Source organism: Gasterosteus aculeatus, chromosome 14, assembly GCF_964276395.1.
Source record: "Gasterosteus aculeatus chromosome 14, fGasAcu3.hap1.1, whole genome shotgun sequence".
Taxonomy (NCBI): domain Eukaryota; kingdom Metazoa; phylum Chordata; class Actinopteri; order Perciformes; family Gasterosteidae; genus Gasterosteus; species Gasterosteus aculeatus.
This window is the reverse complement of record NC_135702.1, coordinates 11,347,912-11,360,034: the sequence shown is the minus strand read 5'-3', so window position 1 is coordinate 11,360,034 and position 12,123 is coordinate 11,347,912. Positions and strand designations below refer to the sequence as shown.

Sequence of the window (12,123 nt, the reverse complement as noted above, 5' to 3'; positions counted from 1 at the left end):
GCTTTTTCCAATATGGGAGACGTCTGTGTTTTTGACTTTCAAGGCTCGGTTTTAGTCGCCCGCTCATGTCACTTATGGTTGCAAAAGATGCTGACCGCCCAAATGTGAAACTGAGGCCCTTACAAACCAACGGCTGTTGTTACGGCAACCATTTCCAATTTTTATAGATGCTTTACGTTGTGTCCCCATTGAGAAAGATCATCTCTGCTGATATTTTCAGCATAATTCAAAAGCCACAGTAATAAACTTTAACTGGTTCAAATTGGTGATTCTAAAGAGATACTACTCTGCTTACAAACATCTAAATGTAATGAACTCCTAAGGTTCGATCCACACCCGCTTCCCCAGCCTCATCCAATAAGCAATATTTCTTCAATCAACATACCTCTCCCTTTTATTTTATACCCCATTCTATAATGGTGTTCATTTATTCAGCAATGTGGAAGTCGGAACATAAAATGCAGCCTTATCTACTCGGTGCATTGGTTCCTCCATGGCTCCCTCCTTCCACCTGGTTTCCCTTCTCTCCCCCTGCCCATCAGTCGGCAGGCGGGGACAGGTGAGCCTATTACACGCTTTTTCACACACTGTCTATTACACACAGTCATAGGTTCACGCACAAAACCCCAACTAGCTCGGCTTCATGGCAAGTTACATTTGCACGCACATCACCCGAAGCTGCCGTGCTGTAAAGCGCCTGTTACCACAGCCGCGTCACGCTCACGATGAAGTGATCTAGTGGTGCGCCTAAAAGCTGCTAAAAGAAAGAATTAGATACCAGTGAATGGAACAGGAGAAGAAGAACTGACTGCTAACGTCACGTGTGATTTCGTCAACTTTTACAATGACTGGAACGCACCAAGGACAACAAGCATGAGAGTGCTATTATTACGCTCACTTTCCCAAAGTAAAAAATATTCATTCACAAATACTTCAGGTCCAAACTAACTGACAACAAATAGGAAGCAAACAGTCAGTCAGTACTGCTTTTCCCTACAATATACAATTAAAATTTAATGATTTACTTAATAGAGATTGAAAAAAAATCCATAGATTTGCCTGTAAGAGGAGACGTTTCACCAGCCATCTGAAGGTTTCGGTCAAAGGCCCAAATGGTAACAAGTATGTGCTCTCGGCTTAAAGTGATGATCAGCGAACCAGCAAACAACTCACCGTGCTGCATTAACTACGGCGAGAGCATTAAAAGGCAGAAAGTTTATACATTTTTTCCACATTCCCTCCTCCACCGTTTCGCCCTCTCCCTGCATCCTGTCGTGTCTCCTTTCATTTTCCACCAGATAAATCTGACCTCAGAATGGTGGATTTTTTTGGGGTTGTTTTATATTTTGTTCTTATGCAGAGTCAGGGCAGCTTATCTCAGTTTCTCAAGAGAGAGAGAGAAAGAAAGAGTGGTATCACATGAAACATCACGGTTAGGATGCTCACATTCGGTCTCGGTCCCCCTTGCCGTTCTTGTGTATTCGCCTTTCCAACTATGTGCCTCTACGTCCTCCAGACCTTGACACCAGCTATACTTTTCCAATTCAGCAGTTCCTTAACTCTCTTGATGACAACAGCGCCTTTAGCAGCAGCGCAGAGCACATAAATGATCACAATACTAAACAAAAAAGCAAAAATAGTACCAAAGAATAACCTTAACAGAAGCAGGCAAATCAGCAAAAACAAATCCCGCATGCAGGCCTCTGTGCTTTTGCAGATAGGGAGCTTGACAGTATTAGCAGGCTGGGTTAAAATTATTTATGCGGAGATCGGAGTGTAAGAGAAAGAAACACCCGAGTAGTGAATAATGGGAAAGAGCTAAATATACAGTAGCTACTACAGAGAGAGGAATTAAATTAGATGAGATGTTAATGCAAACAGTGAGTGGTAATTACACACTCAGCATGTGTCTTTCCAACACCCCCGCGCCCTAAATCCTTATCTGTAGACATCCAAACGCCATACGTATCATTACTTGATAATGTCATCCGTCATAACACTATGTCAGCCCAGCGTGGATGTTTTTTTGCTCTTCCTTGATTCATTTTACAATCATGGCTGTAGGCTACATCTTGATTCAGGAAACTCCACCCAACTGAACAGCTGTCTCAATAACGTTTTCAGTAACCAGGGAGTTCAGTTTCTTTGACCCTTTCAAACTAGTGGTTGACAATTTAAAAATATATCCGCGGTTGGGCTTAAAATGACGATGAACAGATGGATCCACCAGCATTATCCATCTGTAATATATCTAAGAAATTGTATTGACCTAATTGCGTTCCAAGCACACGTCTCACCTTTTTAACACTTTACAAACTTTTTACAATTTATCAAACAACACAAATTGAGGTTCTCTAAGCAAGATCCGAGGTTGGGATCATTGCTATTGATCCCAACGGCTCCCGACATGGTGACGGCGAGCCACTGGCGACCAGCTAACGATGGCAAAAGCGTCAAAGGGGGGAAACTACAGCAAAAGGACTGACGGAGCTAATAGCGTTTACCAGTGGGGGGCCGGTTGCTACGCTTCAATGCTAATACTAGATGCTATTTTAGGGTTTCCCTTTAGTTAACAGCATTGCAGGGGCGATGAGGACGGACGTACCGACAGAGGGACAGATGAATGACGGGAGGGTCGGGGGGACGGGGGGGGCGTGGAGACAGACTGACTGACATCAGTCCTTCCCCCAATAGAAGGGCAGGGGAAACACTGCATTAACAGACTTTTACCACCTTACATGACCGTGTCCCACTGTTTTGTTATGAAGCTCGTGTGTGGCAGTTCGCCATGAGTCAGAAAATCAACAGATGTTATTGATGGGATTGGAATTTATTTGTTTGTCTATTGGTAGTCTGTCTTTAAAGCACAAAACAAGCTCCATCCACCTGATGGACAAAACATGCAGTGATTTCGGTCGTGCAAAACGGCACACGCCTCGTTGAAGGTCTGAACCGAATGAGGGATGACGAGACGCTAGCGCTTTAAAACATGCCCTTGCACAAACAAACTAAAAATAAAAAGGCAGAAAATTAAAAGGTTACACCGGCAGGGTAACTACTATAAATCAGTGGGCTGAAAGGAGTCATAGGAGCCACTGAACTGCACACGGCATGAAATCCAATGAGAATCCAGCCAGCAGCCTCCCAATACCGCCCTTCTTCTCTGTTTCCCTGCCTGTTCTCTTTAAGCCACGGCTATTCTTAGCGAGCAAGGGGATCGGGTTAAGAAGATGAAGGCTGAAAGATCACGGAGAGACAGAGAATTTAACTAAGAGCACAGTGACCGGCGAACCCGCTGACGACGGGTCAACCCGCCTGTTTATTTGGAGAATTTGTTCGCCGGCCAGAGTGAACATTCAATGGAATACATTATCTTCATGCATCACAGCAGAAATCTAACGGAGGAGAGAAAGTCTCTGATATATAATTAAAGATTCATTTCTTTTGTAAAAGTGCAGTTGAATGAGGACAAAGTGGAAGAGGAAGCAGGTAAAGCCGAGGCAGAATGTCATAAATAAGTAACTGCTTTGGCTAAAGACAGCACATTATCTGGCCCTTTTTAGTTGTTCAAGGGAATAGCGGTTATCTTGAAATACCATCTGAATGGGGCCTGAGCAAATATCTGTTAAGTCACAACAGCGACCGAAGAAGTAATACTAAAACAGTGGAAAGGATTTGGCTTTTAGGATGTCAGAGGTTAAGAGAGCAAAGCGGCGCCAGAGAGTTCAGACTGTAAGCCTCATGATCTGCTTCATAACTGTCATCTGACATCACTACAGCAGATGCTTTATCTCAGATCCTGTTCCCGAGGCCCATTCTAATGTAATGGCCATGGGTCTGTGTCACACTGTAATGCAATGAAAACAGAGAGGACAAAGGGGCAATAGGCCGAGATGGTTTGGCCCGGCCCACACCATGAAGATGGGGTTTGGGTGAGAAAGATCCGAACCCGAAGACTGCAATGTGCATGTAGAGCAGGGCAGGATCCCGCTGCAGGAATAACAGCACGTTATGTACGAAACCTTGTCCAAGTGTGTGTGACGGAGACGTGTGAAAGCCTCATTAGGCGACACGTCTTTCCTGAGGCGGAGGCGTGCTTTTGAAAAAACATTTTGTGTTTCCAACTCGGGTGTAGACTAGTTAAAGTGACACACTGCTGGATGTGTACAGCAGTGTGTCACTTTAACTAGTCTACTGCTGTACACATCACCCTGACTGCATGTGTCACTTGTTAGCAGTTGAGATCGACCTGCTGCAAATGTTTCTCCTTTTCTTTCTTTGTAATAGTCAGCATGCTTAGTGTAGCTTAATATCTAAATGGTTTTCCATTCATTGATTGTCCAAATAAAACCCTCATTTGTGTCTTGGGTCAATGTGACTGAACTATGGGGCTTTACAGATTTGGAAAGAAAACACAACGGGAAGAGGTACCCTTTTAAAACTGTGTATTAATTGCTGGTGAATACAAAAGATTGGTTTAAACTATTATTTAACCAGTATTTAATCCCAGTGAGGAAAAATGTGCCTACAAAAAGTAAAGCAAAAATATTCAGAATGTCAAGTGGACTTCATCCGTAACTCTGAAAGAGTTCAATAATGTCCACATTCGAATCGTGAAGATTGTTATGAAATAAAAAATGTTAAGGGAGGAGGGTGTTGATGCGTTAATATTCATGGTGTGAATTATGAACCATCGCCTCAACACGAGAAAATAAAACTCTTTAAATGGAGTTATATCTCTATATCTATTTTTATTGACTATTCCGGCTCGTATCTAATTATTATATCGTGCCTTTTTGAAATGCCTGGATATATACGGATGAGGGAACTAAATGAAGAATGTCAAAAGTGGGACAAAAACAATGTCATTGTAAAAGCTAGGAGAGAAAACACCACATGATCGCAAGCAGAGAAAAAAAATAACGAACCTTGAAGGCAGTGGGTCAGACGGAGAGAGAGTTATAGCCCAGAGGGGGTCTCTGAAGATACTCACTCCTCTCTTTAAAGAACGCTTCCACCTCTGCACCGCCAGATGTAAATGCAGCAAAAGCGGGAGGGAGGCAAGAACGGCGAGGGGAAGAAGAGAAACGTGCAGAAAGTGTTCTCTCCTGTGGCAGACTGGTAACAACTGCCTGACATCCATCTGGTTTCAGATGGCAATGCGAGGGCGAGAGGGAGAAAGGAGAGGAGGGATACAAGGTTAATGAAACAAAAGGCTTCATTTAATAGATGGAGGAGGACGGCCGCTGACAGTTTGACAAAGATGGTCATATTTAGTGAGAGATGGAGAGAGAGAGAAGGGGGAGGTCTTGGGAGGGATAAATGTTGTGGGAGACGGAAGGAAGGAGGAGCGCTGAGAGCATTTGACAAAGATCGTTTCGCTTGAAATGAGAGTAAATGGGAAGGATCGAGGCTGCGACTGTTTGTGATCGAGAAAGATTTGCACATGGGAAATAAAGGGGGGGGGCACTAAACAACCCGAGCCAGGGCTATTATCATCTACTGTAAACTGACCTTTAACAAAAAAACAGGTTGAATGAAAAGGTCTAGAATATAAACAAAAAAGTTTAGATGTCAAGATAAAGAAATGGCAAGAGGAAAGAATACTAGGAAGACCGCTTGAACCCGTGGTGGTCCACACCGGCCAGATGTTGGATTGGGACAGAGGTTTCTTTAATGTGCACGGACCTCATGCAGGTCATGAGACTTTTAACCAACTGCTACATGATTGAGATACAATTTCTTTTGCCAAGATATCATATGTGCTTATACCCAATCATACGATACTGCTGCTGTGCCTCGGTCGTTTGCTCCTCATATTATTGCATCATCACAGTTTTAGATCTAATATGCATGAAACTTGTTCCCAAAATTTGGTAGTTGAGAGATGCAAATCACCAACTAAACGCTCGCTGCATTGCAGTGATTGGGCTCCGGTCTCAGCTGTTTGCCTCAGGAGACTGTCAGTGAACCACTGAGATGATTTAGGATGGTCTTGCAAGGCTAAAAGGGAAGGACTGAGGGGTGCAACTTGGCAGGCAAACGGATAAAATGACTGGCAGGTTGTTAAAAAAGGCTGTCACATCGGCTGCGCTGAGAATAAATAGCCGGGTGAGGGAGTGTCGAGAAAGGATTGCAAAAGTGAAGGAGAGGAAGTGACGTCGGCGTGGGAACGTCAAAATGAGAGTAGGGATGGGAATTTAAACGATTTTATTGATACTGATCCTATATTTGGTTCGGTTTGTACAAATAATATCTGCCAGATAAGACTCGGGAGGCATGCAACTCCGATTAGACAGCTTTGGATGTTGGGCAGGGAGATAAAATGATAAATCATGGCATTTTAGAATAATTAAATGAAATATTGTGATACCCAATTATTTGACATACTATGTTGATAAAATTAATAAACACTCCAACTCAAATGTTCCGAAACAAAATTTGATTAACTGGCACTAAAGTTCTAAAAACTAAACTATTTTTTTTTAAACCTGATATTATTCACTATCTGGACAAAGATAGTAGGAATCAAAATACGGAACCAATTTTTGATTTCCATCGCGAACTAGGAGGGGGGGGGTCAGCGATAAGGGAAAAAGAAGAAAAGGAAAATGGAAAAGAAAGTGACAGTTATGGCCTGAGAGGGAATCACTGAGATCCGAAACGCTGTCCAATTGGCCAAAGATGGGAGATTCATCGCCAGGGCCAGTGGATGAATATCAAGAAACATCTAAAGAGGAAGGGGAAGGAAGAAAAGGATAGATGAAGGAACAGAAGAGGAGCAAAACAGGATCAAAATGGGCTATGAATTCCTATCAAAAAGGAGGGAGGGAGCAAATCGACAAATTGAGCCAGGGGAGGGAGCGCGGAGACCAAGAGACAGAAAAATGGTGTGAAATCGAGGTGAAAATGAGGGGACGTTTGGGGAAACACCAACACGCTGGGACACATGAGGTTTGTGAGGGTTCAGGGTATGGTTGGCTCAGCACGATAAAGATAACTGCCACCTTATCTGTGGCCGTCAGACGGCTAACACGCAAACATTTGAACAGACAAATAACACACATGGCGCCCACTCCAGCGAGCGCGCGCACACACACACACACACACACACACACACTTTCCCTTGGTTCGGGGAACGCGGACATAGACAGAGCACATTAAAAGATTGGCAGACAGGTGTTTGGAACCGGATAAGATGTCTGTGTGATTTGTGCAATAACAACGGTGTGTGGCTTAGTGCTCCTAAGTGTGTGTATCCTCTACATGTCACAACAAAAGTCAACTGTACAAGTGAAACCAAGCAAGGGTCCAGGAATTTGATTTGGTTTAATGCGATGGATGAAACTGAAGTTGTATATGAGCGTCCCGATATAGACTCACCATCCACATATTGAGGGGTTTCGTTGTTTGTTTTTTTACGTTTCTAGGTGCAATAGAAACTTCTTAAAATGGGCTTTTTCTTGGTCAACCTGATCATTATTGCTTTTTCTCCTTTTTCCCCTCACCAAAGGGCTCGCCTGGAGTGAAGCTTTACCAGGCGGTGTACGCTGCTGAGCGGTTTCCCGGCGCCCCTCGCTCACCCGGAGGGAGGCTGCTTGTGCTGCCTCCACACTTTGGGATGAATCACATTAGTTTGACTTTCCCTTCTGATTCTGCAATACCTTTAAAAGATACCATCAACACAAAAGGAAAAAATATATAATGTATGTTCGTATCTTCCACTTGTATCAAAAGATCCATAAGAGCTTTTTTTGAACGTGTGAGTAAGAGTCGATCATTCAAGGCGTTCAGAACGGGCATGTTGAAGTGCATGTTGTACACATTGTTAGTCGCACACGGCCTCTCACCACGGCTTCTACCTAATCAATGTTTTAACAGTGAGGGCTGTAGTGGGGAGCAGCAGTATAGACTCAGGTGATGAAATGGAGTGAGTGAAATTGAAAAATAAAAGGATGAAAGGCAGGAGAAAAAAAGAAACTGAGCCGAAACATTATGCCAGAATCAACGCTGTTGACAGAGTGATTTGTGTTGATTGATTGCATTTTACACTGTGGGTAAAGGGAGGACATGGGCGTGATCGAGAAAAACACCGAAGAAACGGTGCAAAAAAAACTTTGTGGAGCATCGCAAACCAAAGTCAACGCATGCGATCAAATGACCAAACCCACTCTGTACCCTGAAGGAGATCAGCGACGGTTAGATCTCTATTATAAAACAAACGAGCATCATGAGCCACCATCATTACTTTGGCAGAGACTCTGGGACAAAGATTGGATTTTTATCCCCTGGTTCCATTTGACGTTCAGGCTGTAAGAGGCAGTCTAACGATTCAACGGTCATTTCCAGCCATAAATGTTAATTAACGGCCTCAGCTGCTGGACATTCATTTCCTGCTGTAGCCGAGAGGGAGGGCACATAAAAAATATGGTGCGTGTTGGTCGCGTGGCTGTGCGGTAGTGTTACCGCGCATATGTCCTCGTGTGCGGATGTGAGGGTGAGTGAGTAGCTGTCCATGTGTGTGTGACAATGTGACATCTACGTGTTTCAAGGACACGCGGTGATGAAAACTGTCCCAAAGGCTCCTCTGTCCTTTTATAATACGGCAATAAGCCGTCTGCGCAAACCATAACTAGCTGGTCACAGCACGACAACATAATAAAGCTATACAGGGACAAAGTCAGGTAAAAGTCACGCTCCGAGACCACAAATTACGCTGCGAGAGGTACAGGACCAACACAAAATGCACTAAAGGACACAGAAAAATATAAATGTGGACCAATCACACGTCCCATTAAATACACAAACCCCTTCGGGAGATTGGCTGCGAGGTCAAACCATACAGCTGGTAGCCTTGTTCAGGATCTGGACACAGAAAGGGTTGATTGCTGCTAATGATTGACCGGAGGAGTGTGGGTACTAAATGGTACTCGGTGAATTTGGTCAGTATAGGTAAAGAGTGCCGATAAGCCCTATTTGTTATTCATTGTTTTTGGTTTTGTCCCCATATGGCACATGGCTGAAAAATTGAGGGCAACAAAAGAAAATGAAGGAATTACTTATAATAGCTGTACGGTTTCTATTCGGGCTTTACTTGCCTTTACTTACTTAAGTGATGTAGTTTAAAAATTGAAATGTTGTTTGATGAAGCCAGCAAATGAATGCAGATCGAAGCCAAACAATGACCCGCGCCACTGGAAATCAGAGCTAATGGAGGCGAGCCATAAGCCTGGGTTTCCATCTCACTGTCGACGCCTCACCATCATCCTCTCCCTTCTCCCCCATGCCCCATCTCTCAATCCATTTAGCCATTCTCCCTCTCATATCGCTTATTGAAGGACTCCATTATTTCAGGCCGGTGTAGCATTCAGGCCATGAAGATGTTTTACAGGCTAACCCCGCTTCCACTCCACATCCTCCTCCTTAACCCAGCACCCCTACCCCGAAAACAGATAGCGGAAAAGGCCCCATGTTAAAGCCACGGTTCAGTGGTTTCTAATTATGTGTTCACTGCAGGACCCGGGTCAGAATATTTCATATAGACCCATAGGGGAGAGAGAGAGGGAAGAAAGATCTATGGATGCAAACAGAGAGCGGATGAAGAGGTGGAAGCAGTGTGCATGAAGGAAAGAAACACTGGGAGGTATGTGTTAGAGTAAGAAATGGAGTTTGTGACAATCTAGAATAAATCAAATTTACGTCTTACATTGTTCCCAAACATGCGTCCCAGCGCTGAATGCTAGCAGGAACACATTTCTTTCGCGCGTTTACCTCTGATCCATCGTGTCACTAAGGGTTGAATCTAAGTACACGTTGCCACGGAGATAATACACTACGGATGCACATCAACACAGGTCGCCATGTCGCCATTGGTCCACGGCACAGATTCAAAGGTCACCGTGCACCTACGTTGAAGCCCCTCCCCCGGGTTCTCATTAAAAAAAAGTAAGGTTTAATTGTCTTTTGGTAGCAATAATTAGGGCCACTTTTGGCAAGTACAGTCACCATATACACACACACACACTCAGGAAGACACACACACAGTCTTCTGAGGGCTCTTTAACGACTGCTGTCATTAATGTTGGTGTGCGGTTGCCAGCTGTAATATTTCCTGTGGTCATTAGACCATCTGGTTGGCCCGACTCCTCTCATGTATCTGATTTCTCTTCCATGTCTGCCTATCTGCCTCCGCGTGCTGCTCAGTCCATGCCTCTCTATTTCTGTGCGTATTTGTCTCGGTGAATCTCCATCTTTACCCACTGCAGTGTTTTTTTTTTTCCCCCAATCACTCTCATCATTTTTACACCCCTCGCAGCCTGTTGCCCCAGGCCACCTCATCCATCTATCTGTAATGGAAACCCAGTGATGTATGCAGCCATTTTGGTGCTCCAATATGTTAATTGGAGAGCTCTGGAGCCTCATTTATGGAGGGGTCAAGATCCCTCTAAAGTAAAGCTCCACTGCTGCTGTAATTATCACAAAGGGATTCATCCAAACACTCAGGATTTCACAAATGCAGCTCAAAATGTCCTTGCATTAACCCTTTGTAAATAATCTTAAAAGGTAATTGCTCTCCTTCTTAAAACTCATAGATATATTCAAAGGTGTTGAATGATGCACATGGAAGCTTGGAGTTTATTCATACTTTGGCTGTGGTTTCAGGTTCCACGCTCCAAGGTGGAACCTTGATTGCATTGGGATCCAATCAGCCAGACCACATGCAGAGGTGACCTAGCTCACATCGAGTTTGGATCTCATTGAAATGAGGACAGCATGTGGGTGCAATCTGGACAATATATCAAATGTAGGACTTGCATCTTCTCCCTCCCACACCTGTGCTCATTCTCCTATGGAAAGCAAAGGCACGAGAGGAAGACCATGACTAAATAACCCCCGAGACCTGATTTTTCTAAATTTTTTCCAATTCAAAATTTAATAAATAAAACAACAGGACTATTATTGTGAAAAATATATAGAAACGTGTTTATTGTACAATTACAATCAGTTATAATAACAGGATTTTACGGTGAAGAATTTATGGGAAATAAAATGGGTTTATTTACGGTTTTACAGCAACCCCTCCAAAATATATCCTAAAAACGATCCAGTTGGGCAGGTTTCGCAGAGGTGAAGAGTCTGGACACACATGCAGATGCTGGATTGAAGCTGAACCTTGAATACAATTGCAAAATACATTAACCTTGCATCATCCACTAACACTGGTTCGCACATTTAGGCAAGAACAGAGGACTAACAATGAAGAATTTCTCCTCATGTCTCCAATGACGGCTATCCCTTTCAAATATGCAGTTGATGTATGCGTCTGGTTAAGAGACCTCCCCTACTTATTCAATGCCTTTGTTTGGAGCTGAGGTGAGCAATCACAATAGCTGCGCATGTAATGATGCATTCAAATCAATTATCCAAGGGATATGTTAGAGCAAAATCCAGTTCCATTGAATGTACAGTTCTCTGATTAACTGAGGTCTAAAACCACTTGTGTCTATCTTAGCAACATGGTAGCGGAGTCCATCCATAATGCAAACTTAGATTATATGTACAAATACACACACAACCTCTCGGACTTCAATGCACAAGCTCCATCTCTATCCCTGAATTAATCAATACAATGCAGCAAGCCTTTCTGGCTGGACAGCCACAAAAAAAAAAAGGTCTCTCACAGTATTTCTCTGCATCTCAATCAAACCGACTGGTTTTCAGTTAATCTGCAAGGAGCTGTGACCGGCAGATCGGTCTCATATTCCCCAAAAGGTTTTCTGCCGATTACATTAACAAACATGTCCCTGACCTGCGTCCCACAGCAGGCGTGAAGCCCAAACCTAAGTGCCTTCGTTTTATATTGCTGCCGTCTGCCCGCACGTCCCCGCAGGGTCCCAGGATATAGAGTGTACTGGATACATCATTTTGAAATGCAAGACAAGATGCAAGTCTTTTCTTTGAGGTCATATTCAGTGTGCTTTTTTTCTCCATGGATGGAGTATGATCGCTCTTGATCGGTCAGCCTATGCTTCACTGTGTTAATTGACAGCTGTCATCGCGTCTCTGTTTAAATTAGTCTTAAACACTATGCTCTCGCAATTTTCCGGGAAGAAGGCGGCTGGC

General features: G+C 43.7%; 1 protein-coding gene across 2 annotated transcripts in view; it reads right to left on the bottom strand.

The window, feature by feature from the left end:
* cntfr (ciliary neurotrophic factor receptor) overlaps positions 1–12,123 on the bottom strand; it is a 177,323-nt gene that overhangs the window by 143,903 nt on the left and 21,297 nt on the right. The window lies entirely within an intron of this gene.